The sequence below is a fragment of the Orcinus orca genome, chromosome 3 (genome assembly GCF_937001465.1).
Source record: "Orcinus orca chromosome 3, mOrcOrc1.1, whole genome shotgun sequence".
Taxonomy (NCBI): domain Eukaryota; kingdom Metazoa; phylum Chordata; class Mammalia; order Artiodactyla; family Delphinidae; genus Orcinus; species Orcinus orca.
The window spans coordinates 60,481,268-60,509,261 of record NC_064561.1 but is presented as its reverse complement, the minus strand read 5'-3'; the positions used below and the strand labels follow the sequence as shown (position 1 = coordinate 60,509,261).

The 27,994-nt window shown below is 42.2% G+C and overlaps 1 protein-coding gene across 3 annotated transcripts in view; it reads right to left on the bottom strand.

The window, feature by feature from the left end:
• Nucleotides 1-27,994, bottom strand: part of HTR4 (5-hydroxytryptamine receptor 4) — a 322,803-nt gene that overhangs the window by 178,899 nt on the left and 115,910 nt on the right. For all 3 annotated transcript variants that reach the window (XM_049708053.1, XM_049708054.1, XM_033406830.2), the window contains exon 3: nt 14,600-14,842. The gene's annotated coding sequence lies outside the window, so the exon portion shown is untranslated. The remainder of the gene's footprint in view (nt 1-14,599; nt 14,843-27,994) is intronic.

Below are 27,994 nucleotides of genomic sequence, written 5' to 3'. Positions count from 1 at the left end.
GTAGTCATTCTTACTCTGACTGTACTTAAGGTTAGCCCCATCGATAAGCCTGTTTGGTGGCTATTTATATCACACTTATATTTCCCTCTGTCCAAATGTGTACTACTTTCTACTGCCCCAAAGTATAAAAACAGCAAGCAGAATGGAAGAATGAAAGGGCAGGCCAAGAAGAATACAGAAGGAGGGAATTGATAAAAATATGGCAACTTTAGTTTGGGTGATAAAAGAGATATCAAAAGTTTAGATAATAGTGAGAACTTAATGGAAAAAGAAATGTCTCATCCATTGTTTGCTTCTTTCTGCCATTCTTCCTTTCCCTTGAGCCCTTCTCCCCCAATTTAACCAACCCTGCCACCACCTCTCTCACTCTGCATATGCCTTAGAGCTATTTCTGAATAACCTGAATTACAGAGAGAGAGAAGACAAAAAAGCTAAGAAGTCACAATATGTCAACTGAACACAACTATCAACCTCACAGTCTCTAATCTTCCTAGAAGCAGACTTGATTCTACAACTGAAACAGACAATGTTTAAGATCATTTCTACCCTGTAACATCAAGATCCCATTCTCAGAGGCAGTTTAATGTGGGGAATAAAGTTTCCGAACAAAGACTCTGGAGCACACAACCCAACCCCAGCTCCACCACTTCACAGCTAAATGAACTTGGACATGTTATTCCACCTCTCTTAAGTATGAGTTACCCCACCTCTAAGACGGAGAGAATAAAGTATCTCTCTTACAGGATTCTTAATGCAGATTAAATGAGATTATCCATGTAAAGCATTTAGAACTGTGTCTAGCACATAATAAGGGCTGGATTAATGTAAGTTATTAGGATCATTACTATGTTGTCTCTAAAACACTCCTCAGCCTTCAGCAGCATCTTGAGCATTTCCAGACATAGCAACAAGGCAGTGAGAAACCAGGAGGGATAAAGGTGAACATGTGAGGGTGGCTAATTTGGAAGGGGGTGGAAAAGCAGCAAGCAACACAGCAGTTCATCTATCTACTAAAATACTTGGTTGTAAGGTCTGTTCAAGACCCCAAGACTTGTGTTTGAATTACAACAGTCGTTCTCAACAGGTGTTTGGGGGGTACTTTGTCCCCCAAGGAGATACTGGTAATATCTGGAGATATTTTTGGTTATCACAACAGGGAGTTGCTACTGGCATCTAATGGGTGCCAGAGATGCTGCTAAACGTACTACTATGGACAAGCTAGGCCCTCACAACAAAAAATTATCTAGCCCAAACCATTAATGGTACAAGAGGTCTGAGAAACCCTGAATTACAATGTTGTTTGAAGTTATCTTAAGAAGGCTTGACAGATTTTTTTTTTTTAATTTTCAAAAAGGCAATAGTATGGAAGATTTTGGCACTTGATGGAGGTGAGAATGGGTGACCTATAAGACCTTTTCAACTCTAAGGCTTGATGTGTGCAGTTAATGCTCAACCACAAAACTAAGTCAATAGTGCATTTTCACCCTTTTCCCTTTGCCTAATTCCTTTCCCTGGAGACAAACTGAATTTCTTTTTTAAAAAAGATGGTTAGATATTGGAAGGTAATCATAAGACATTAGGATAAAATTTTCTCACTAAAACAAAGAACATCAATGATAATCAGATAATTTTAGAGCTGGAAAAAACCTTGGATATGATTTAGCAAATAGATTCTAGTTGAAATCTTCCATTTCATTTCACAGATGAAGAAACTGAGATATAGAAAGGCCAAGAGACTTGATCTAGGTCACATAATACTACAACCATCAGAAGGTCCAGATTCTTCCAAAGAACTTATTTATTACTCACTGATAATATCAAGGGACTTCTCTATGTGCCTTTATTTTGCATTTTTCAATGATCACAGTCTACATCTGTTCCTATCTCTGGAAATCCCTGAATATGGGTCTCACCTGATTAGGTGCTGGAAGTGGGAATAAAAAACAAACAAAAAAATTAGGTTCAAGAGACATTGAGCAAAAATGGATAAGACCCGACTATTGATTAAGCTGTGGTCGCTACTGACAAAAAAAGAGGAGAAATAAAGAGGTGACTTCAGTTCCCAGCCAGGGTGACTTGAAGGATGGTGGTGGTTCAGTAATAGATGGGATAGTCAGGAGGTGATCTGGGTAGCAGGTACTTATGCTGGCTTTCAGGTGCTGTTCTTCAGTCTGTGAAGTTAAGGAAAGAGATGAGGGGATGAACAGTGTCAGGGAGGTCCAGGAGAACTCGAATGGAAGAAAACACATTCAGTTTGGAGGTTACAAGGCCACTGTGGCCCCTAGAAGGAGCAGCTTCAGGAGTGAAATCCAGATAACTCAGAGGAACCAAGAGCATCACTGTCCTCTGAGCCCTAGGACCTCTGTCTGCTCAACATGTGCTGAATTGAACACTCCCTGAAGCTCCTGCTAGCCTGATGTGCTACAGTTCTCCTGCAGTTTAAATGATGACCCACTGAACTGCACAATAATAATTATAACGAAGACATTTCCCAAAACACAGGAGTGAGTGTAGGCTCAGTAAGGGTGGCATGGAAAAAATAAACATAAGACAGAAAAACGACTTGAGGATGATGCAAATCCTCTTTACTTTATACTAATTTTTTCCGCACTCATCGTTTCTTGAGAGCTGCTCCTCAGAGCTCCACGAGTCTCATCCCATGTCCTGACTTCTTCCTTGTTTCTAGGGAACTGCATCCATCACCAGTGTCCTTTCCCTTCATCATCTGGGCTCACCAGCAGCACGCAGCAACTTCTCCTCCCTCATCACCGATGCTGAAGTTTCACACAGGGGACTAGGCAAACACCACCCACCACCTCCAGGGTCACCCACAGCTATTGACCTGGGGACTCCGTCCCAGCAATATTAAGACAGGAGAGCAAACTAGCCTCAGTGTCCTTCCATCAAAAGCCACCGTTTGGTTCATGCCAAACCTGTACCCTAAGAAACATTTTTTATGTATTTTAATGAACCAATGGGAAATCAAGCCAATGTCTTCTAGGAAGACAAGCTCATGCCATGACTTCTCCACCTCTGCCAGACATCACTTCCCTGTATCAACAGCCACTTCTTCCAAAGGCAACTAACAGCACAGTGCCACACACTGGGTAGCAAGTTGAGAAGAAATGCATCTTAAATTGGGATTGGGATTCTGTGAAAGACAACCACAGGAAGCTAGCCCTGGCAGCCACAGCGAACGTTTCATGCAGCACAGCATGGCCACACACTCACGGTCACTTACACACACAGCCAGGTATACACTCCGGGTATGCATATCTTGTCTCACTCACACACACACACACACACACACACACACACACACACACACACAGAGTTAGACAGAGTAGTACACTCCGTTACACATCCAGGATCATCCATACTGTCCACACATGTACCCTGTCTCTCCCTCTCTCTCCCACTCTCTCTCTCTCTCTCTCTCTCTCTCTCTCTCTCTCTCTCTCACTCTCTCTCTCACACACACACACACACACACACACACACACACACACACACGGTTATATACGCACAGCCTATATTATGTCTCTCTCACACACACCCTTTACACACACTACCTCACAGAGCCAGCGAACACACAGTTTCACAAGTACTTACGTACACAAGTGTAGGGCACTAGCCCCAACCCTAGTGGTCCCACGCTGGAGGCATGTCCTACACGACCAGCCAACCCACCTACAGCCTGAGCCGCCATGCAGCCCATCCCTGAGGTAAAGCCGGGTCCCATTAAGTCCAGAGCCCCCAGCGCGTCGCCGTCGCGCCGCCCCGCCCCCGCCGCGTCCCCGCCAACACGAGGACTCGCAGGGTCGTGACCCCTGCGCCCTCGCTGCACCTTACCCTTCGCCTGAGGCGAGGGAGCGAGGCGCCTGGCGGACCGGACCCGCCACCTCTCGCCGCGGAGCCGAGCTTCTGCCGCCGCGCTCCCAGCCGCTGCCTGCGCCCTCCCCGCCGCCCCCTCGGGTGCGGGCTTCATCCCCCGCACTGGGAGGCTGGCGAGCGCGAGGCGCGGGCCCGCCCGGGTCTGCGGGCGCAGGGACCGCAGCGCAGGCTCACCGGGGCTGGCCGAGCATCGTCCTCCTCCCGGCCGGCCGAGACTGGCTCCTCAGGCTCAGCAGCCCCCAGCCCGCGTGGTCCTCGCGGCCGCCCCCTGCGGACGCCGAGGGTGGCTGTGGCGCGTCCGGGCGCGCAAGGCAGTGGGCGCAGGGGTGACGGAGGGACCTCACCCCTCGGGGCGGGCCAGCAGGGCGCCTTCCCCGGGGAGCGCTGCCCAACAGAGGAAGCTAGCCCTGGGCTCACTGCTGGCTCCTAGGTAACCCTGGGCAACTTGGTTAACCTCTCTGAGTACTCATTCCTCTACTGAAAGATAATAAACGTGAACACGGAAAGTGCCTGTGGTGTCCGTGCTAAGGGAAATCTACAGCCTACTTCCTTCTCATGCCTCTGACTCTGCCTGGGCACAGTTAGTTTGGGAGCAGGGTTCAGAGTGAGATCCGTAGTCCCTTAGATACAAGGCTTCCAGGTTTTCCAGGGTCAGTGTTTCAATCGACTGGTCTTCCTAAGTGATCCTGCCAATACTTGTTTTGCTTCCCCCATCTGCAGAAGCCTATTCTCCCAGCTTTTTCCACTTGTGACCTTGAGTATGGGGTTAGACGAAAGCCCAGACCCACTGCTCCCATCTGTAAAACGGGGACCATAAACTCCCAGTTGTGTTGAGACTGTCCAAAGCTCCTGCCTGTGTGTCACTAGTGCGTTGTAATATCTGTGAAGAACTGTGAAAGAATGAAAAACATTTTTCCTCAACACATCTTTCCAAGGCCTCAGATTCCAGGGACAAAACAATTCAAGAGTTAGGCCATTTGGGGAAGGGAAGAGGAAAGAAGTCTTCCTTTGATGAGACAGGTGAGGGGCCAAAGGTCCTATAGGTAGGATAATTCACCCCCTCCAGGACCACAGAGTCTACGTGGAAGCCTGACAAACAGAGGAGCTGTGACAGTAATTAACCTGCAAAAGTAAATAAATCTTTCCAGACAATCTTAAAAATGATTAACTTACAATTGTGAGCACAACCCAAGTGAACTGGAAATTTAAATTGACTAATGTATTCATGCCAGAAACCTCTGAGCTGGTCCCTTTCTGAGATTCTCTCTGTTGATATTCCTGCCTTTCTCTTCCTCCTTCTTTTGCCAGCCTGGTCTGTCTTCCTCATGGTCTGTGTTTCTTCCCCATCTTACTTGTACACTTTTTCTCTGTTCTATCTCTCTCTTCCCATCTCAGTCTCTCCCCACCCTAGGTATCTCTTCTTTACTTTCTTTGTGCCCTGTCTCTGTGTCAACACTCCTCACTCTCAGCCGTTCCCACCCATTATTTCTCTCCCTGGATTGTAGATGTCTTGAATCTTTATTGATCTTATATCCCCATTCAAAATTTGAAAGTGGAAAAGTCAGTTATTTCTCTAAGGATCCAAACTTAAATTTACCACTATGCCAGTTCCCTAAACCAAATATTCCTGATGAATGACACCATTATCCTCACCCTCCTGGGAGTGCAAAGCCTGAATCATCTCTGACAACTCTACTTCTCTTCCCCTTCTCCCCAGTCTCCACTCAACCTCTTCCCATTTCCTAGGGAGTCTCTCCCCACTCTTCCACAGGCAGCTGTTCTCTCCTCCCTATTCCCATTGGACTGAATCAGATGTGATTAAGTTAAAGATCTTGAGATGAGAGATTATTCTGGTTGCACAGGTGGGCCTTTAGAAGGGTCCTTGAAAGTAGAAGTGATGGGCATGAGAGGAGGTCAAGAGTGATGCAGTGTGAGAAGGACTTGAGCAGCTGTTGCTGGCCTTCAACGAAGAAGAAAGGTCCCAAGCCAAGGAATACAGAAGCTGAGGTGGGGGCAAGGAAACAGATTCTCCTCTAGAGTCTCCAGAAAGGAAGGCAGCCTTGAACACACCTTGATTTTAGTGCCGTAAGACTCATGTCAGACCTCTGCTCTAGACAGCTGTACAATAATGAATTTGGGTTGTTTTAAGCCACTAAGTAATTTGTTGCACCAGGAATAGGTAACTAATGCAATGCCTCTCTTTTACTTATGGAGGTACACATGAATGCCTTGTCTTATTATTAACAGCAATCCAAGGCAGCCCCTCTTTTCAGCCTTCTTGGTATACCCAAACCTTGTGTTTCAAGCAATCTGTTCCCTGAACACTTGCTTTTCTTTTGTCTGTACCAGTGCTCACAATGTCCTCTCCAGAGTGCCCTCCTCCAGATGCTGCCTGTCGTACCTCTCCTCAACGCTCATGGATTCCATGGAGCTGTCCGTGATCTCTCCCTTCCTTGATTTCTCAAATACAAAGAACTTTGCATTTTTCAAGGTATATTCCATTTCAATTGGTGCTTCCTAATGGGAGAGAAGGGAACGAGAGAGAAGAATGGACTTTACATGCACAGGTTGAAACTGCTCCAGGTTCTCTGTTCCCACAATGCTGTTTTCCTCTCTCTACTGCAGCAGTTACCACCACACTGTGTGACTGTGAGTTATTTAAAGTTCTGCTTGGACACTGGGTAGTGAGTGCCTCCAAGGTGGACAACAGGTCTTACCTCCCTTTCTACATCCCAGCCCCTAGATCCATGCCAGGTACACAGTAGGGATTCAATAACCATTTCTTGAATGAATGGATGAAGAGAGCAAGTGCAATGTCTGGTTGTGTTGAACAGACAGGGCTATTAATAATTTTTCTTGTACCGTCTGGCTCTATTTAATTGGGCTGGTCAATTGAAGCACCTCAGTTAATGCAATGAGGTTTTAAATGGGACTGCTTTGATTCATAGCTTAAATCATAGACTTTTCTTTCCTTTTCTTTGTTTTATGTTTGTTTTTGTTTTGCTTTTGCTGAAGAAGACTCCCACAATAAAAGTTCCTTTTTATCCACTTCATTTAAAAGGGGCTACTATTATAAGTAAAATAATTATAATCATGCAAACTCTTTGGTCCAACAATTCTACTACTTAAAATGTATCATAAGGATAATAAGCCTATGTTTACAGAGGATTATCTAAGAGCATGTTCAATGCAGGATCTTTTATAAGAGTGAATCATTGGAAATAGCCCAAATGTAATGGGGGATTCTCTAAATATATTATCTCTACCATGAGATACCATTCAGTTATCAAACATTGTTTTGTCAACTGATATTTATTATATAGAAAGATGTTTATGAATTTTTTATATTCTTTTTTATGTTTATCTTTATTTCCTAACTACCATATAATAAGCCTATATTTAAAACTTAGGTTTAATTGTTTTTTTAAAATAGCTTTGCCTCCAATAGGAAAATTGTATAAAACTTTGATATTTTTCCAAATTCCAAGAAAATTCATCTACAGATGAGATTTAATTCTCTGACTATGACAAAAGAAGGGGAAAATCACAAAAGCCTTGAAATATAATTCATTCCATTAATTCATTCAGTCTGGGAACATTTATTGTACCATCTCAATTAAGGCCTTCAACAGCAAGCAACAGAAAAGAACTCTAGATAACCTAAGCAAAAGGGAAATTATTGGAATGTTATTTAGGGACATACAGAATTGCTGAGCTACTGGAAGCCAAGCTTGGAGAATCAGGTACCAGGAAGAGTTCCAGAGAACCAAAAAGCAGAAAGTGAAGCACCTGGTTCACAGAGGAACTCCATCAGGACCGTGTGCCATCCCTCCTGATATGGCGAATGGCCTCTACCAGTTCTCCATCCTTGGGTCACTCAACCAAGTCCAAAGTCACTGGAGAACACACCAGACAGGCTGAAGTTAACTTTGTATCCCCTCCTTCCCCTGTTCTGAATCAGAGAGTGAGGAAGGAAAGATCTAGTCCTTTCACCAAGACTACACACAGTAGGGGAGATTTTACTTCCCCAGTAAATTTGGGGTGCTGTTAGGAAGGCAAAATGGAAGCTGACAGCCTGAAAATAATAAATGGCCACTACGAGCCCCTGAGATGTGCCAGGCATCAGGCTGTTCTGCCTTCCAGGCCAAGCTTCCCTGCCAGGAAGCCTCTGGTACAAACAGCTCAGTGGAGCTACCAGGCCAGAAACACCATTCACAGGAGATTAAGAAAGCTTTGATTCTATTATTTCATTTATAAACTTGAAAATATTAAGGTTTTCTATTGTTAATTTCTTCTAGTCTACAGAAAAAAACTACTATTTTTTCTCTTCTGGTTGTCCACACTTTGCTCAACTGGTACAAATGTCCTGTTACGTATTTACTGCATAGCAGCCTGCCACGGACTGAAGCACCTTATCAGCAACACACCATGGGGGTTATCTTAAAAGTTTCAAAGCTTGTTTTAACTTTATTTGACTCTGGGTGCCTTAGCTGCAAGATAGAGTGTGTATGAGAGAGAGAGAGAGAGAGAAAGAGAGGGAGAGGGAGAGAAAGAAAGTAGGCAGAGACAAAGAGGAAGGAACAAAGAAGATGGAAATCAAATCCAAACTGCTGAAATAAATCAAAACTTCTCTTGAACTCACAAACCTGAAGTCTGCATACCTTCCATCCACTAAGAGCTGCTAAAAATTTAAACAGCTGGACAAAGAGTTTTAATGCAGCTGCAAAATAACGGAAACCAAACTGTGAATACCTTTCCTATAATGAAGCCAGAGTGGCTGGCTTCATTTCAATAAACACCACAGAATAAATAAGACCCTAGAACAAGACACTGTGGCATCCCTGGGCACATGTCATTCACATGATTCATTCACTGGAGTCCTCAGTTTACCTTGTAGAGCAGCGGTCCCCAACCTTTTTGGCACCAGGGACCGGTTTAGTGGAAGACAATTTGTCCATGGTCGGGATGGCCAAGGGGAATGGTTCAGGCGGTAATGCGAGCGATGGGGAGCAGCAGATGAAGCTTCGCTCCCTCGCTGCTCACCTCCTGCTGTGTGGCCCACTTCCTAACAGGCCGCAGACCGGTACCAGTCTGCAGCCTGGGGGTTGGGGAACCCTGTTGTAGACAATCATTCTATGTCAGGAAACAACTTCTAACAAAGCCTCCTCTAAAGTTGAAAATGGAGAAACATTTGCAATTTGTTGTTTGTAACAATCAAATTTCCCACAGAGGGTCGTGTTTATTCTTACTTTGCTACACATCCTGGAGTGTATGATTATCTCCCACTCCCCCAAACCCAATCAGACCTGATGAGCGAGGCTTGTTGCTCAGACTCCTCAATTCAGCCTCCAGGGAGCTTTTGTCCTGAACTCTGCTACCTCTTCTACCCCAGCTCACACACTCTGCTCTCCCACTGAGTTCTAGCCATCCTGGTCTATAGGTTTTTAGTCACGCACGGCTCTCTGGCCTCAGGACCTTTGCGTTTACTGTTTCATAAACCTGAAATGCTTCTCCTCTGGTTGGCCCTAATGTATCTCTTGTACAGAGAGGATTCCCCTTGACCAGCTATCCCCCATCCCATTATTTTTTGTTCTAGCACTCCGTTTATGTCACCTACAGTCCTCATCTCACTCTGTAACTAATTCATTGATGTATTTTTTTTACTTGCTTACTCTCTGCCTCTCCAGTAAAACATAAGCTACTAGAGGTAAGAGACTCTGAACTTCAGGAAGAGCCTGGCTTAGAGTGGATACTCCTTGGTAAGAGTTGAATGGATAGAAATACGAACAGACAGTTGGATTTGCATTTGTGCTTTCCAGTGGGTCAGAGTTGCCCAAGAACCAAGGGCTCTTGGAGGCCAAAGGAACCCACAACCCTGTGAATGAAAGGATGATCATGCACTTCTGTGAGAGGATGTGGCTTTGGGAGATATAGGCTAGTGTGCAGGAGGGGCTGTGAAATGGAACAGGTGGTTCAGATGCTGTGACATTATGTCTGCAAATGAAAAGTGGATGAGGATCCAGAGAAGGAGGAGAGAAGCTTCAGGTTGCCTCTGGCCAGAAAAGAGCTGTCCAGAAGTCAGTCTATTCCAAAGGGGATTAACAGTATTAATCAAGAGAGTATGAGACCACAAGAATTCAAAGATAGGCTCTTTTTAGTAACTTGCTATGTGGCAAAGTCTGTATGAACCTGCTTTGAACACTGAACAGCCGGATGCCTGAATTAGCAGAGAATAGAGGCAAATAAAGGGCAGCCAAGCAGAGTTATCACTGTCCAGATAAGAGGCTCCTGGCCCTTTTTTGTGCTTGTTGTTCTTTGTCCTCTAGTCATCCTGATATTGTTGGGTTTAATCTATTTATGTTTGAAAAGGCCGTTAACTAATCCATGTTTTATTATCAATAAAAATCAAATCTTCCAAGAACAGCCAAGTCATAAGAAAAACATCATGAGTGTGATCTGCCAGGTAAAACTCTGGCACAACTGAAACTGTACAACTTATTTTAAAATTTGTACATAGTAAAAATTAACTGTATTTTTTGGTGTGCAGTTCCGTGAGTTTTAACAGATGTATAGAGTTATGTAACCACCACCACATTCAGGATATGGCAAAACTAATTTTAACATGGACCAGGGTATTTGGGGATATTCTATTTAGTGGGATACTTTTGACTAGCTTTGCCTAATATGAACAAGTCGCTTCTCCCTCCACGCTGCCCATCCTCCCCTGCCTTATATCAGTTTGTTCCATTCATAAATTTGGAAGCTTTTTCCCTGGAACTAGAAGATGGGGCTCTAATGAGGGTAGAAGCTACAGTGGGAAGAAGAGAAAAGTTGGGGATATGGAGTGGCCTCTCACCCCACCAGATTCTTTGGACTGGTTTAAGTTGTAGCAAGAAGGGATTAGAAGCAAAAAGCAATAGGACCCTTCAGGAAGGATTTGTGAGAGGCTGGGCACAAGTCAATACTCTGTGTTCAGGGCCCAACTAATGAAGCAGAGCTCAGACCCAGGGAGGAAGCCCGTCCTTGCACCTGGAGAAGCAGGTCATTCAGAGCCAGACTCCTTGGCATAGACACCAACAGTCCCATGAAGGGCAGAGGCAGCAGTGACCTGTCACCAAGAAGCACTGAAGGCAACAGAGGTGGTCAGAGCAAAGAGGGACAAGGTGAGTATGGCTGACATCTTTGGATTCCAGGTACATGTGTAGAATCCCTTTGGGGTCTCCCACAGATAATAAGGGGGCACTTACAATAGGATGGTTAGTGGATGATTTGAGCTATCATTTTATGTTTAAAGAAGGGCAACCTGGGTAGCTAGGGGGTTGGCAAATATCTGTCCCACAAAAGTTTTACTAGTTTCCTCTGTGGCAGACCCTGTGCTCAACCATGGGGATATGATGAATAAGATAAGAAGATGGATCCCTCTTTTCAAAGCACCCAGAGCCAATTACAGGAGATAGGGTTGGACACAGATCATTTCAACACATTGTAAAAGTTAATAAAGTAGCACAAGTGGTAAATGGAGCTCATGGTATGTGTTATTGTTTTTTATTATTACATAACAAACATTTATTGAGTGCATATGATTTGCTAATCACATCGCTAAAAAAGGTTAAGGAACTTGGTATTGAGATGATATGACATGGCTAGAAAGGGTCAGAGTCAAGGTTAGAATTCAGGCTGTCTGACTTCAAAGACTTTGCTGAGAGCAACCATGAAATAAAAATCATAATAATAACAATATATAAGCAACATTAATGGTTGATGATATTATATGTATTGGGCGCTTAACTATCTCATACTATTTCAAAAGCTATTATGCAGAGAGACACAATAAAATCGGGCTGGATTTTTCATGCATGAGAAAGCGAAACAGGGGCCAGGATATTATAGAGAAACAATTCAGCTTGGTGTAAGACTGTCTCAACATTTGGAGCCGTCTAGCACTGTAGGTATCAAAGCACAGGCTGGGTGCCATCTGCCAGGAATGCTGAAGCAAGAACCCCTGTTCCAGGTGCGAGGTTCAACATCACCTCTGCTACTCCCCCAAGCTCACTGATTCTCTCATGCTGAAATCTGAAAAGCTCAGTCTCTTTTGCCAGCTCCTTCTCTGGCTAACACTTAAATGTCAAAGCCCTTCCTCTTCTTTTACTCTCTATAGGCCGCTATACTATTTCATCCACTGTGCTTGCTTTATCATTTGTATGCTAACAGGTCCCAAATTTTACATTCTAGCCCAGAATTCTTTTCAGAGCTCCAGACCTACATCTTGGATATAAGATATCCAAGCTGCTGGTCTTGGGAGCACTTGGTCTAATTTGGCCTAGATGACCATGGAAAAGACCTCTCTATGGAAAAACACAAAAAGGTGAATCAGTTTAAACAGGATCTTAGAAAACTTATAGAAATGGTAAAGGTGTTTGGTGGTGTTTAAAAACAGGATTGGGAGACTTCCCTGGCAGTCCAGTGGTTAAGACTCCACGCTTCCACTGCAGGGGGCACGGGTTTGATCCCGGGTCAGGGAACTGAGATCCCGTGTGCCGTGCGGCATGGCCAAACAACAACAGCAGCAGCAACAACAAAACTAGAAGGATTTTAACTAGAGTGGCACAGACTTGTTTCTTTGACCACCTAGCATACCATTTGGATGCTCAAGGACAATATTTATAATATCATAATGATTTAAATGTTATTTTCTGTTTTAAGCTTCTAGAATCAGCCTAGGGGCATTTAAGAAGACTTAACTAGGATGCTCAGAACGTATATTTCTCCATCTCAACATTATATAAATAAAGGTAAAACTGGCAAAGTTTGACAGGTAAAAGTGAGAAGGTGTGGTAAATAGTTAAACGTGTGGTAAATGTCCTTATCATACAACATGGGAGTCAAGAGATGTCCATCCCTGTGATTAATGGAATAAGAAATGAAGGTTTAATTGTGCTATTTAAAGTTGCAGAGGTGACCAGAGAAGGAATTGAGAATATGATATTGGGAGGTCAATGAACAACCACAAATGAAGAAAGAAAAAATGTCCTTCTCTGGGCAGTGAGGTGTAGGATACAATATCATAAAATACTCCAGTCAACTCTGTCATTCTAGGCAGAGCCCATCTGTGGGTAAAAACAATGCATGAGGAGGATGAGCCAGAGGATCTCTGAGAAATGGAACGAAAGTCCGATGATGTTATCATCAGCTGGATCAAACTGTACCTGAAGCCATAGATAAACCTTGAATTATTTAGTTATGTAAAGCAATATATTTCCTGATTGCCTACACAGTATTCTTCATCTACTTCTATGGGTAATAAACCCCCAATTTTATTCAGTGGTGCACTGATCCCAAATAAATGACTACATTCTCAAACTCCCAGAACTTGGCTGAGCTCTGGCCAATGAAATTTAAATAGATGTTCTGTATGGAACTTCCAGGAAGACTCCTTCAAGTTTCTTAATATGGCTAGAGCATGCCATCTTTCTTTTGCTCCTTACTCCTTCCTGTTGTGTGGACGGAGGAGCTCCAGAAGCAAGCATTTTGAAACCTTGAAAATGGAAGCCATGAGGAGGTGGGGAAATTAGAGCCCAGGTCCCTGATCAATGTGGAGCTTACATAGCAAAGACTGACTGCATATCTTCAGGCATCTTTTTACCCAAGAAAATAAATGATAAAGTGTTTAACCTACTATTAATTTGTATTTTCTATTATATTCAGTAAACCTATTCCTAACCAATACAGCTGATGTTTCTGTAATTTGCAAAATTGAACAGTCCTGATAGATGAACTCAAACGAAAAATTCTCTTCTCTGGAGACAAATGATTCTTGGATAGTTGAAAAAATAGACAGATGACTATCTCTTTCCTATAAGCACTGCATTATGTGATTTTTTAAAACTTTGATGTAAAAAATAAAATATGAAGACAATATAATAAGTCATGGAGAGGCCACAGAGTAAAAAGTAAAACACCAAAATACATGATTTAGGGGAGCTCTAGGGCTACCACACATGAAGATTAATGTTATACAGAATGCAGGATAATTCTCCATCTAAGAGAAATTTTAAATTATGGAAGAAATCACTAGAAAGCACTGTGTACATGTATATACACACATACAAACATTTTCAAACAGGTCTCATAGACTACTAAATGATACGTAAAAATATTCACAAAATAATATGAAGAGAAAAAAGTGGATGCCTAACAGCACATTTAATAGCATCCTACTTGTAGAAATGCCTGTGGTACTGGACTAAAAATCTATGAGGAATTTCCTGAGGAATTTCCCCAAATATTAGCAGTGGATGTCTCTGGGTGGCAGAATCATAGTTCATGCTTGCTTTTTTTACTTATACTTTTCAGCATTTGTCAAATTTTCTACATATCTTACTTGATGATCAGAAAAAGGCAATATACTTTTTTCTGAATGTGTTTAAAATATTTTTTAATTGAAAAGAGTCCTGAGCATTTATAACACAGCTATTCTGGAACACCAGCTGGCATCAGCTGTGTTGAGGGAAACTAGAGCAGGGGATATGACCACACCTGGGCTGAGAGTGATGAGAAATGAAGCAGCCTCGCCCCAAAGGCTAACTGGGCTGTCCTCACATTCATGCTGAGGGCCACACTCTCAGGGCTAAGAGCAGCAGGTGTAGCCTGAGAGTGCATTCCACATACTCTAAACAGACATGAACATAGGAACACAGCAACTCACCTCTATGAATGGGCAGCTAGCCCCAGGCAGCCAGGTTTTACTGTGGCTTCTTTCATCCTCTATCCAGGGATGGACCCGGAAAAGTGGAGTCAGGTAAACAGAGGATCACGTGACAGGGGCATGAAGTGGCACACACTCAGGGCTGGTGTCCTTCTGCACACATAGGTGATAAAACCTGGCTTTGTGTGTTTTACAGCTTCCAGTATCTTTCTGATCCAGAAGGCAGCCTGGGTCATAAAGTACCTTGAGGAAAGAAAAGGAAAGAAGGTACAAAGTTGAAATAGATATCTCTTGTTGGCACCAGTAATTACAACAAACTCCAGATTAAGAACACAAAGTCAAAGAGGCACCTTTTTTTTCTTTTTAAAAAATTTTTATTTTATATTGGAGTATAGTTGATTTACAATGTTGTGTTGTTTGTGCTGTATTAATGTTTGCTGTACAATGTTCAGGTGTACAGCAAAGTGATTCAGTTAAACATATACATATATCCACTCTTTTTCGAATTCTTTTTCCATTTAGATTATTACAGAATATTGAGTAGAGCTCCCTGTGCTATACAGTAGGTCCTTGTTGGTTATGTATTTTATATATAATAAAATGTATATGAAGAGTCACCTTTGAAATGAATTAGCCAATTGACTTTTAAACACAAAGCAAAATCATCATGATTTTAGGGAGAAAATGAAACACTGTAAATGTCTACTAAGTCTGGGAAGAGTGATTTGCGACGTGTGTGAACACATGTATGAGTGTGCGTGTGTGTGCACGGGCACATGGGCATGCATTGCTGTGACAGGCAAGATGCTTTAGGAAGAATGGAAACTCACCTTCCATCACAGAGCTTAACATTTTGTCACTTTCCTTTGACTTTGGTAGTTAATAAAATCAATTTTGCAGTAATCGTAGAGGTCCCTGCTCCAAGGGAATGACTTTTTCCTTTAAACTGGGTATATGTTCTTTTCAAAGAGAAATGAGATCAGAAATGGAGGCAAAGATAGTTGAGGAGTTAGCCCATAGTACTGTGGCTACCACAGAAAGGTGAATTCAGTGAGAGAGAACCACGGAAGCATACCCATGGTATCTATGTCTTGAAAAGTACTTGTGTATTTCATCATTCATAGGAATTTGAAGCTACACAGAGAGCATCCAAGTTACAAGCTTTACAACACTGGACAAGCTACTTCCCCTCCATAGACTTCATTTCTAAAATGAGCATAACCATGGTACCTACCATAGGATTGCAGTAAAGATTAAATTAGATAATACATGTAAGTGCTAAGGTACATTATCAGGTATGTGAAATTTACTCAATAATGAGTTATTATTATCCCTCTTCAATCATAAAATGAGGGATGAGATTAGACAATCCCTCCCAGCTTTGATATTTTAGCATATCACTGTCCAACAGAAATATACGTAAGCTACATAATTTTAAATGTTCTAATAGCCACATTTTACAAAGTAAAAAGAAACAGCTGAAATGCATTTTAATAATGTTTTATTTAATTGTATACATACGAAAGATCATTTCAGCATGTAATCAATATAAAAACCATTAATGAGATATTATGCATTCTTTTTCTTGTACTCAGTCTTTGAAGTTGAGTGTGGGTGACACTTAGAGCACAGCTCAACTCAGACTAGTTCCATTTCATGTGCCCAATAGCCACACATGGCATACTGAAGAGTACAGTTCTAGAATAACAATGAGTCCAGTTTTAAACTTATTCAATTTGTTTTGGCTGAAGGACATGTAGAAAGCAATGCCTCCAAGTTACCTGAGGTTAAGCATTGGTACCTTGGATGAGAGATTAGGCTAGAAACGGAAATGAAGCACCTATTCACATTGTTAATGCCACAAGCATGGATGACCACTACCAAGCCTAAAATCCTTCCTAGGGGGTCATCTGTTAGGTTAAGGCATTCTTAGGTCCACAAAAAGTTACAGGAAAATATGTTAACCTTGAAGAACAGTTGCTACCACTATTTGGATTTCTCCATGGGCTGATGAGAGAGGAAGAGAAATTACATTATGCTTTCATTCCTGATTAAAGCCCAGTTACTTAACAGTGACTGTATCCTATTTACTTATTTATTTTTTTAAGTTTTTTTCTTTAAAAATTACTTAGCTACAGATAACTTGTCTAATTTTTTTTAGTAAATTTATTTTATTTTATTTATTTATTTTTGGCTGTGTTGGGTCTTTGTTGCTGCGCACGGTCTTTCTCTAGTTGCGGTGAGCAGGGGCTACTCTTCATTATGGTGCACGGGCTTCTCATTGAGGTGGCTTCTCTTGTTGCGGAGCACCGGCTCTAGGCATGCAGGATCAGTAGTTGTGCCTTGCGGGCTCTAGAGCGCAGGCTCAGTAGTTGTGGCACACGGGCTTAGTTGCTCCGCAGCATGCAGGATCTTCTCGGACCAGGTATCAAACTCGTGTCCCCTGCACTGGCAGGCAGATTCTTAACCACTGTGCCACCAGGGAAGTCCCCCTATTTATTTTTAATAATAATTAAAAGTTAACAGACAGGGCTTCCCTGGTGGCACAGTGGTTGAGGGTCTGCCTGCCGAGCAGGAGACACGGGTTCGTGCCCTGGTCCGGGAAGATCCCACATGCCACGGAGTGGCTGGGCCCGTGAGCCATGGCCGCTGAGCCTGCACATCCGGAGCCTGTGCTCTGCAACGGGAGAGGCCACAACAGTGAGAGGCCCACGTACCGCAAAAAAAAAAAAAAAAAAAAAAAAAAGTTAATAGACAAGCAGAGTTGTAATAATCATCAAAGGAATGTAAAGATAGTTTTATGTTGGTACTTGAACCAGAAAAACACTGACAGTGAATTGTGAAGCAAAAGAGACAATCATGGTGTGTGTGTGTGTGTGTGTGTGTGTGTGTATGTGTGTGTGTGTGTGTGAGAGAGAGAGAGAGAGAGAGAGAGAGAGAGAGAGAGACCAGTGAGGCCACATGACCTGCTCAGGAAGGACTGACTTTGCTGTTGACTCAGAAATCCAAAAAGATTTCCAGGAGACACACACTGGAGAACAGGGAGGAACAAGGAGATAGAATTGCAGGGCAGGAATTGATAAGACATTGAAACTGTCACCAGATACTTTGGTTGATCTACCCCAAAGGGGCTATCTAATGAGCCTTCTCACAGCCCATAGGAAAAAGTCCCCCCAAATTAAATCATTTTCAGGGCTCTACACACAGTGGAAACTGCTTACTCTCATGGCATCCACCTATGACAACTAGTCTGTGAAATGTAAAGTTATTACACCTTTGAATCGATTTATTTTGTCTTTTGATGAGTAAAATGGACGGACTAAGCGCCCAGACGTTGATTCTACCATACGTAGGCTTGGAGTCTGGCTCTACCATCTGACCTGGAGCCTAATCTCGCTAAACCTTGACTTACTGAAATGGAAACATGACGGCCCATCATTCACAGGAGTGTTGTAAGGCTTGAGCGAGGCATGCAAGCCTCTAGGCTCAGTGCCAGGCACCTTGTTGTTATTATCATTTGTTCTAAACTCTCTCCCTACAAGGTTTTAACTTGGCAGATCATAACCAAGAATAAGCATTTGGATGATTCTATACATTTTGCTCCATATTATGCATTTAATTATGTTGGGTAGTTGCCGGGAAAGAATCAATAAAAATGCCAACAAGGAAGGCAATTTTTAAAAACATTATTACCATGTTCAAACATAGAAGTAGAAGGGAAAAATGTATTCTGGCTTCATGAGAAGAATCTTTAAGGTAGCATTGTGATTCCCACTGTGACACAATAGAATCTTCTGGGGATGGGAATTCAATATAAGGAAATTAAGTTCTGAGCCTCATTCAAGGGAGTTTAGATATTAAAATATGAACATATGGCCTCACTTATCAGATAGTTCCCGGTCCTGAGAAACTACTCTGGCTTCCCTTCTATGTACCTCAGATTTCTCGTCTGTAAAGCAAGAGCACTGTACTAAGATCCCGCATTTCCTTCTGCTTCTCACATCTTAGGATTCTATGTCTGTAGCAGAATTGAGTTCTGCAGATTCAATTAATGAGCATCTGACAGAATGAAAATAATTAGCTTTTGAAGGTCCTTCCTTGCCTGGGAAGGGAGATCCTCCCTATCATTCTTGGGATTATAGGATGCAGGATCAAAAGGAAATGATGTGTGTGAGGGTAACAGAAGGAACATGAGGATATGGGGAGAGAGAGGGCAGAGAAACTGGAAGGGAGAATCTGCAGTTTGAGAGGTAGCTAGGAGAAAGCAGGAAAAGAGAGAACTTGAAAGTCCTTAGGGATTATGTTTCCACTTCAGTTGTTGAGACATATTTACAAAGGATTTGGTTTATTTTTAAATGACTGTACATAGCTGGATGTGTTTTGATAAAACACTAGTCCTAGACCAACCAGGGCACCCCCCTCTATCACCCCCTCACCTGTGGCATTATCAGCCTTCCTACTGGCTGCAGAGAGTCCAACAGTCACCTGGTCAGGTTTACCCCCTTTCAGATTGATACACCCCTCCCCACCCCACATGTACTCTAAGGCGGCGGTCCCCAACCTTTCTGGCACCAGGGACTGGTTTCGTGGAAGACAGTTTTTCCACAGACCTCAGGGGCGGGGGTGTGGCGACGGTTCAGGCTATGCGAACGATGGGGACCGATGGGAGGCGGCAAATGAAGCTTTGCTCGCTTGCCCGCTGCTCACCTCCTGCTGTGCAGCCCAGTTCCTAAGAGGCCAAGGTCCGGGGGTTGGGGACCCCTGCTCTAAGGTACTCTCTTACATGATATTATTGAATACATCCCAAAGGTGGCTATTCGACCTTTTTGATCTGGGAAAACCTAAGATGACAAAAGTTATTTCCTTTTCTTACATAGTTCATAATTTTCTTTACCTAGACTCGTGTCAATCGTTTGCACAGGACATAAGCAATGGGCAGGATGTATTTTTTACTTTTCGGAGGTTTAATTCCTCTCTTTTTTTTTCCTTGTGTGCTTCAATTCTTCTTAATGATTTTAAATTGAAATTGGAAAATAATTAACAATTGATGAGAGAGTTCCTCCCACTCTCTCTCCCTTCCATTTTTTGGGTAGCTACAGGACAATATTCAAACACAGTTTAGGCAGTCTCTCCAGAAGCTCTTTTGACTTATCTCTTTGCACTTGACACCTTGTGCAAAGCCCATCACATCACTTACTACACTGTTTTGAAATGACTCAGGTAGTGGCCACCAACCTCCCTGGTAAGCACTATCTCATTCACCTCCTTTTCCACAATGCCAGGCACAGTATCTGGCACTGAGCAAGTCCCAGCAAGTACTTGTTATCGTCAACCACCTGATGAACAGTGAATTTTGAAGCAGTTCCTGAAGAATCCCTTATGTCCATTTTCCTTTACTGAATGAAGCCCAAAGGGGTGGGGAAAATAGGGAAAGTCCCTCTCTAGGTTCGCATGGGAACCAAAATAAATGCAGTAACAATTAGAAGAGAAATGAACATACTAAAAATATCATTTTACAAAGTAAAAAGCATGTCACTTCTTTAAGTATTCACATTATATTTGCTGCCCTTTCTTTTAGGAAAATGTTTAAGACAGCTTATAAAACGATAGCTTTTTATTACTTACAAAGCTTACCTCCTTTATCCTAATAATATAATTTATTTGTATAGTGTTACGGACCAAATGTTTATGTCCCCCCAAAATTCATTTGTTGAAATCCTAACTCCCAATATGATGGTGGAGCCTTTGGGATGTAATTAGGTCACAAGGATGGAGCCATCATGAAAGAGATTTGTGCCCTTGTAAGAACAGACAGGAGAGAAATGATCTTTCTCTCAGCCATATGAGGATGAATGAGAAGCTGGCAGTCTGAAAACTAGGAAGAGGACTCTCATCACACACCAGAACTGCAGGCACCTTGATCTTGGACTTCCCAGCCTCCAAGAACTGTAAGAAATAAATGTCTATTGTTTAAGTCCCCCAGTCTACAATATTCTGTTATAGCAGCCCAAACTGACTGTGACAGAACAAAAAATATATAGGTCCTTGCAGGGTCTGTATCTATGACCCTCTCTCTCTTCTTTTCATTTATTCATTCTTTTTTTTTTTTTTTTACAAGTGCAAACAACAACCTGCCAGACACCATGGCCAGCTCTGGGGACACAACCATGAGTAAGAGGAGTTCTTCCCTCACAGAGTTCACAGTCTAACAGGAGAAATAGACAACTTAAAGAGCAAGCAAACAAATAAACACATCCTTACCAACTGCACAGGGGAGGTGCAGGAACTAGAAAGGAGCTCTGATGGAGACTAACAGAGGAAGAGTGGGGATGGGCATCTCTTAGGATGAGGCATTTAAGATGAGAAGGGTCTGGTCTATGAAGAGCTGGGGGAGGACTGTTCCAGGCAGGTACAAAGAGCTGCAGGCAGAGAGAGTCAGGGGGCTGAGGAATGGAAAGAAGGTTCATGTGGCCCTTAGCAGAGTACAAAAGAAAGAAACTGACTATGTGTGGTGGAGAGGATTTCAGTCACTGAAGCACTATTAGCCAGGAGTGTGTTATAATCCAATATACATTTCAAAGATCATGTGGTTGCTGCACAGACAACAGTTTTGACAGGGTGAGTAACAAAATGTAAAAGCCAGGAATGAGATTTTCAAGAATTTCAACGAGAGCTAGTGGTGGTTTAGACAATGATAGTGGCAGTAGAGACAGAGAGATGTAAAAGCGCTTGAGGAATATTTTGAAAGGACTTCTTGTGTCATTTCTCTGTTCAAAACCCATTGATGGCTCTTCTTATGACTCAGTGTAAGGTAAGGATTCTGCAGGATCTGCCCATCCCCTCACCACTCTGCTCTCATCTCCCTCTCATTCCAACCACACTCACCTCCTTGCTGTTTCTTGAACATTAAAGCCATGCTGTCAGCTATTCTCTTCCCTCTGCCTGAAATAATTTTCCCCAGGATGTTTCACCAGTTTCCTCTCATGGTTCACCCCTTCAACTCTTCTCCCCTTTGCGCAAATGAATTTCATTAAAGCCCTCCATGACCATGTTCTTTAAGACTGCATGCCCCCACACTGGCAATCCTTATAACCCTTCCTGCCTTAATGTTCTTCTTGGCACTTTCCACCTTCTAACATGTTGTGTTATTTCGTTTTTTTTTTTTTTTTCACTGTCCGACTCTTTGCACTGGAATGGGAGAAGCTTCCATGAGATACCCAGAATGTGGAACAGAGTGTGCTACATGATAGGGACTCAACAAATTTTGTTTTATAAATGTAGGGGGTCAGGGAAGGAATCAAGAATGATTCCCAGGTTTCAGGTATAAACAATTGGGTTATGCTTTTTAATGAGATGGGTAAAACTAGGGAGGGGATTGTTTTGTTTTGTTTTGTTTTGCAGTACGCGGGCCTCTCACTGTTGTGGCCTCTCCCGTTGCAGAGCACAGGCTCCGGACGCGCAGGCTCAGGGGCCATGGCTCACGGGCCCAGCCGCTCCACGGCATGTGGGATCTTCCTGGACCGGGGCACGAACCCACGTCCCCTGCATCGGCAGGCGGACTCTCAACCACTGCACCACCAGGGAAGCCCGGGAAGGGGTTGTTTTTATCCTATGATAGAATGAAAACAAGTTCAGCACCATTTTATTCTATGATAAAGTTAGTGTTTAGAATAAAATGGGTTTGAACTTGTTTTCTTCCGCAAAGTGGGAAATATTGATTTTGTAAAAACTTTGAGAGATCCAAGTAGAACAGCTAAAGGGAGAGTTTGATTCTCCCTTTCTCGAGCTCTCTCCCTTCTCCCTCCTTCCCTCCACTACTTGCTCCCTTCCTACACACATTCTTGGGCCTTCCTCATCCTGAAGTAGCCTCCACCTTTTTCCAGAATGAGCCCTACATCTTAACTCTTCCCCTTGTTGCTTATTAGCACTTCCTACAATTGCTTATATCTGTCACTTCCAAGCATTCATAATCTGGCTTCTGAGTCCCCTGCAAACAAACACAGTAACTTTATCATAGAATAAATCTTTCTAGTAATTTTCCTCAATTTACCCTTCCAAACTCTCACTTAAAACTACATGAACTATCCCCTGGGCTAATAAATCTAGAGCAAACACATACTCCCCTTCACCTACTTGTTCAGGTCTTTTTCTCTTTAGTAGGCTCACCTCATTCCTCTCCATTATCCTTTTCAATTAAGCATGGGATTTAAGCTGCAGTGACATGAGATAACTAGTGGCTTTGGACCAAAAAGACTGCTAGAAAGCCTTTGGTGAATAAAATAAACACTGGTATTTCATTGCAGAGCCATGAACTCATAAAAATGCATTTTTAATTGCTCCCTTAACACTTTCATCTTGATGTTAGGCATCCTGCTCCTTGCTGGCCTGTTAGAAGAGAACTCTTTCAATTTTCTGTTTGAATGATACACTGTTGTGGAGAGGATTAAATGAGGCTAATACATACAAAGCAATTAGGTCTGTGCCTGGTGTCTAACAGATGCTCAATAAATGTTAACTGTTCTGAATTATAAAAGCCTTCTCCCTCTGCCTGTTATCAGGTTGGGGCTCATCCAAAGAAAAGTCCCCCAAAAGGATCTTCAAGATCAAGGTGAAGCCTTCCCCTTCCTTAAAAAATTTCAATTGCCACTTCATACCATAAAGCCTGTTAATCTTCATCTGTTTTCAGCCAGAGACCTAATAAAGGGGTTGAACTTGTTTTCTTAGAGACAGTGAAAAATTAATTTTAACCAAACAGGATGGTTAGTAAACTAAGAACAATGTATCTTATAATTGTGCTTTCTCAACTACAGGAGTACAGTGATAAGTAGAAAGTGAGAACGTGAGCCCTGAATAACATCTTAGAAGTCATTTGTCTAATTTTTCATTTTCTTGTTCTTATAGGAAATTAAAGTCCTACAGGAGAAAAGTTATTTGCCTAAGGTTATGTAGTGAGTTTGAGGAGGAGCCAGGATGAAACCAAGGTTTCCAAATTGCCATCCAGTGCCCTTCAGACTTCTTTCCTTCACTGGCAGGAGATTCCTCACACAGAGTTGCGGCCAAATCTTATTGTTGGGGTCTCACTCCACACAGGGACAGAGAAAGGGGATCCTCAGTCTGTAGAGGATCCAAGACACGACAGTCCCCCCTCACTTATGCTAACATCTCAGGAAAAGAGAGAGGGCCAGAAACCAGTGCAAACTTTCTTGTTGGTCATGGGCTCCTTAGATTAATTCAGATTTGATCTAAACCAAATGCCAATTTACAGAATCAAGAGCAAGCCAAGGATGGGATAGGGACGGGGAAGGGAAGTGGTATGCATATTCCACACTGTGCTTCTTTAAGGCTAGGACCATATTTTTGTAATCTTGCATTTCTCAATATTCATTGAATGAATGAATAAATTCTCAGCCTTTCTCTGGCATTATCTTAAAACAATATGTTAAACATATTCTAAACCTGTCAGAGCATCAGTCAGAGTTATATTAACCTGACAATGTAAGAACTAGACAAAATTAAGAGCTGAAAAATAAAGTTGACCAAAAACTGTGTTCCAAATAAAGGTGCCTAATGGACTCATTTTCCAGCTCATTTATCTGATCTAATACAATTTCCCAGTTCTGTGTTTGTCTTAAAAGTCTTCCTATTTTGACAATTTTTAGACAAAATGTACATAATCCCTCCATTCATGGAGGGAAGACAATAATAAAATGATCACAAAAATAAATGTGTAATTACAACTGCAGTAAGTAGTATGAAATAGGGGGAGCTAGGAGCAACAATGACCTAATTAACAGAGGTCAAGCTTTCAGAATGTGGGAAGTGATTCTCTGTTGCAACTCAAACTCTTCTTCATGTTTGAGTTCTGAGTTTAGTTCTAACTGCCCTCATTTTAAGACCTGAGCAAGAAATTCTCCTATTGCCTCCACAGTTAGTCTGACTTTTCAAGTGCCATTTTTTAGGGGCCCTGCTTCGTTTCAAAGCAGGAGGAGGAACAGATAAAAGGAAACTATATTTCATTCATTCATCAAACATTTATGGAGTCCCCGCTATGTGTCGAGCACTTTGCTAGAGCTTAGGATACAACAGGTGGTGAAAAGGACGACCATGGTTTCTCTTCTCCTGATGCTTGCAGTTTTGTAGGAGATCAGGTGTAATTACCTGATCTCACAAATAAAGACATAAATACAAATTATAAGTGCCCAAAAGTACAAGAACCTATGAGAAAACATACTTTAATTCCAATTATGGTTCTTGAAAGGCTTTTCTAAGAACTGAAGTTCACATTGAGATTTTCAACCACTTTATTAAGGTATGATTGGCATGCTAAAAAGCTGTACCTATTTAATCTATACAACTCAGTGAGTTTATAAAACTCACTTGAAACCATCACCACCACCATAACCGTAGACATATCAATCATCTCTTAAAGTTTCCTCCTGTTCTCTGTATTATTTTGTGTGTGTGTGTGGTAAGAACATTTAACATAAATATCTACCCTCTTAGCAAATTTAAAGTGTACAATAATGTTAGCTATAAGCACCATACTGTATAGTGGATCTCCAGAACTTATTTATCTTGCATAACTGAAACTTTGTATCCTTTGACCATCTCCTCCCCATTTCTCGCTTCCTAGAACCCCTGACAATAACCATTCTACTCTCTGCTTCTTTGAGTTTGATTATTTTAGATTCTGCATGTACGAGAGATTATAAAGTATTTGTCTTCCTGTGCTCGGCTTATTTCAGTTAGCATAATATCCTCCAGGTCCATCCATCTTGTTGCAAATGGCAGTGTTTTCTTCTTTTTTAAGGCTAAAAAATAGCCACATGCTAAAGAATGAAACTGGACCACTATCTCACACCATACACAAAATCAACCAAAACATAAGACCTGCAACCATAAAACTCCTAGAAGAAAACACAGGTAGTAAGCAACTTGACATAAATCTTGGCAATAACTTTTGGATTTGACACCAAAAGCACAGACAACAAAAGCAAAAATATACAAGTGGGGCTACATCAAACTAAAAAGTGTCTGCACAGCAAAGGAAACCATCAACAAAATAAAAAGGCAACCTACGGAAGAGGAGAAAATATTTGCCGTATAACATATAGGCTGTATATCTAATAGGAGGTTAATAACCAAAATGTATAAAGAACTCAAGCAATTCAACAGCAAATTAAAAAATAGCATGACTTAAAAATGGACAAAGGACTTGAATAGGCATTTCTCCAAAGAAGACATACAGATGGCCAACAGGTATACAAAAAGGTGCCAACATCACTAATCACTAGGGAAATGCAAATCAAAACTTGATGACGTATCACCTCACACCTGCCAGAATGGCTATTACCAAGAAGATGAGAGGTAACAAGTGCTGGCAAGAATGTAGAGAAAAGGGAACCCTTCTGCACTGTTGGTGGGAATGTAAATTGGTACAGACATCATGGAAAGCAGTATGGAGGTTCCTTAAAAAATTAAAAATAGAATTACAAATTTGAGATTCAAAGAATATGTAATAGTTAACAAAGCAGAGAGGAGTGATGCCATGTTATAAATACTGAAAAGGCAGTATCATCAAGCCAGGTTGTTCCTGGCAAATCATTTGACATAATGATTTAAACTGTAAATTGGAGAGAACTGAGTATTCCAAAGTAATGAGTTAAATTGCTAGGGCCAGTGAGCCAAATCTGGCCCCACTGCCTATTTTTGTACAGCTCATGAGATAAGATTGATTTTTACTTTTTAAATGGTTGGGAAAAAATCCAAAGAAGAAAAATAGTTCATGACATGTGAAAATGATATGAAATGTAAATTTCAGTTCCATAAATAAAGTTTCATTGCAACATGGCCACACCCCTTCTTTTACATGTTGTCTATGGCTCCTTTCATGCTACAGCAGCAGAACTGAGTACTTGTGACAGAGAATATATGGCCTGCAAAGCCTAAAGTATCTGCTACCTGGCCCTTTACAGAAAAAGTTTGCCATAAATTTTTTTCTGGATTATAAGAAAGTGTTTCTTTTGAGAAGATTAAATTGTCAGTGTTGAAGTTGCTGCTTGAGGGAAGCATTTAAATGTTTAAAGTAGTGGAACTATATTGGTTCCAGGAAAAGTGACTTCAACATGTGTAAAGGTGACTGGCCTGCTCTCTGGCCCCAGGTGTCCCTAAGAGATAACTGAGGCCTCAGTTGAAGCCTTCACTCCCATATCATAAGCCACTTTGCCCCTGCTAGGATGAGGCAGTTACTTGTAGGGGTAGGAACATGTGAGTTCCACTTGCAGTGCCCCATCTGGGAAAAAAACAAAAACAAAAACAATGTGGGACATGTCATCTCCCATGTCAGAAGCAGACAGCCAGCATCTGGTGACATCAAGGTTGCCAGGGCCTGGGATCCTCACTTCCTTCATCCTGCTGCTCAGACACGGGAAGGGTAAAAAGGAGGTTGCATTTTTTGCAGTGCTAACATTCTCTACACCCCTCTGTCAGGGTCAGTGGCTCTGAGGTAAAGGGTGTGAGCAAAGAAAGGCATACATGTGTGAATCTGAGAATTTGCAGAAACAGGGCTAAGAAGTTCAAAACAGAAAATAATCCTGCTTTAGTCCCCGCCTTGGGAAGGAACATTATAAAGAGGGGAAGAGTATACCAGGCAGAGGGAACAGCATGCTTGTTGTTTCCCAAGTGAGAAGGAGCTTGATGTGGTGAAGAACAGCAAAGAGGCTGGTGTGGCAGGAGCTCAGAGCAAGGTAGAGAGTACAGGAGATGAGGTCAAAGAGAGGCTGGAGTCAGATTATATGAGGCCATCTTAGGATATTGAACTTCATCGTAAGTGTCATCAGAAATCGTGGAAGGGTTTTAAGCTCTGGAAATTGATTGAAGATATTGAAATGTATGCCTTATTATATTTTCCAAAAATGGCCACAGCAAATATCCCATCCCACATGCTCCTCTTTCAATATGAAGTAGATACTCCTCCAGAGAGTGATGAGGTCTATCTTTCCTCCCCTTGAATCTGGGTGAGACTGTGACTAGAAATGACCTCACATGACTTCCTAGGCTAGGTCATAAAAAGGGTTGCAGCTTCCACCTGGTCCTCTTAGAACCCAGCTGTCATGCTATGAGGAAGCAGGGAGACCGCATGGAAAGACCACGTGTGATGTTCCTGCCAACAGCCCCATGGAGGCCCCAGTAGACAGCTAGCATTAACCTCTAGACATATAAGTGAGTAAGCCTTGAGATGATTCCAGCCCCCAGCTGTTGAGTCACTTCAGGCCTTCTGGTGTTTCCAGCTCAAGTCCTAGACATTGTGAAGCAGAGGCAAGCTTCCCTTGACTTCCTGACTTCCAGAATCTGAAGCATAATAAAACGGTGGTGTTTTGTGCCACTAGCTTGCAA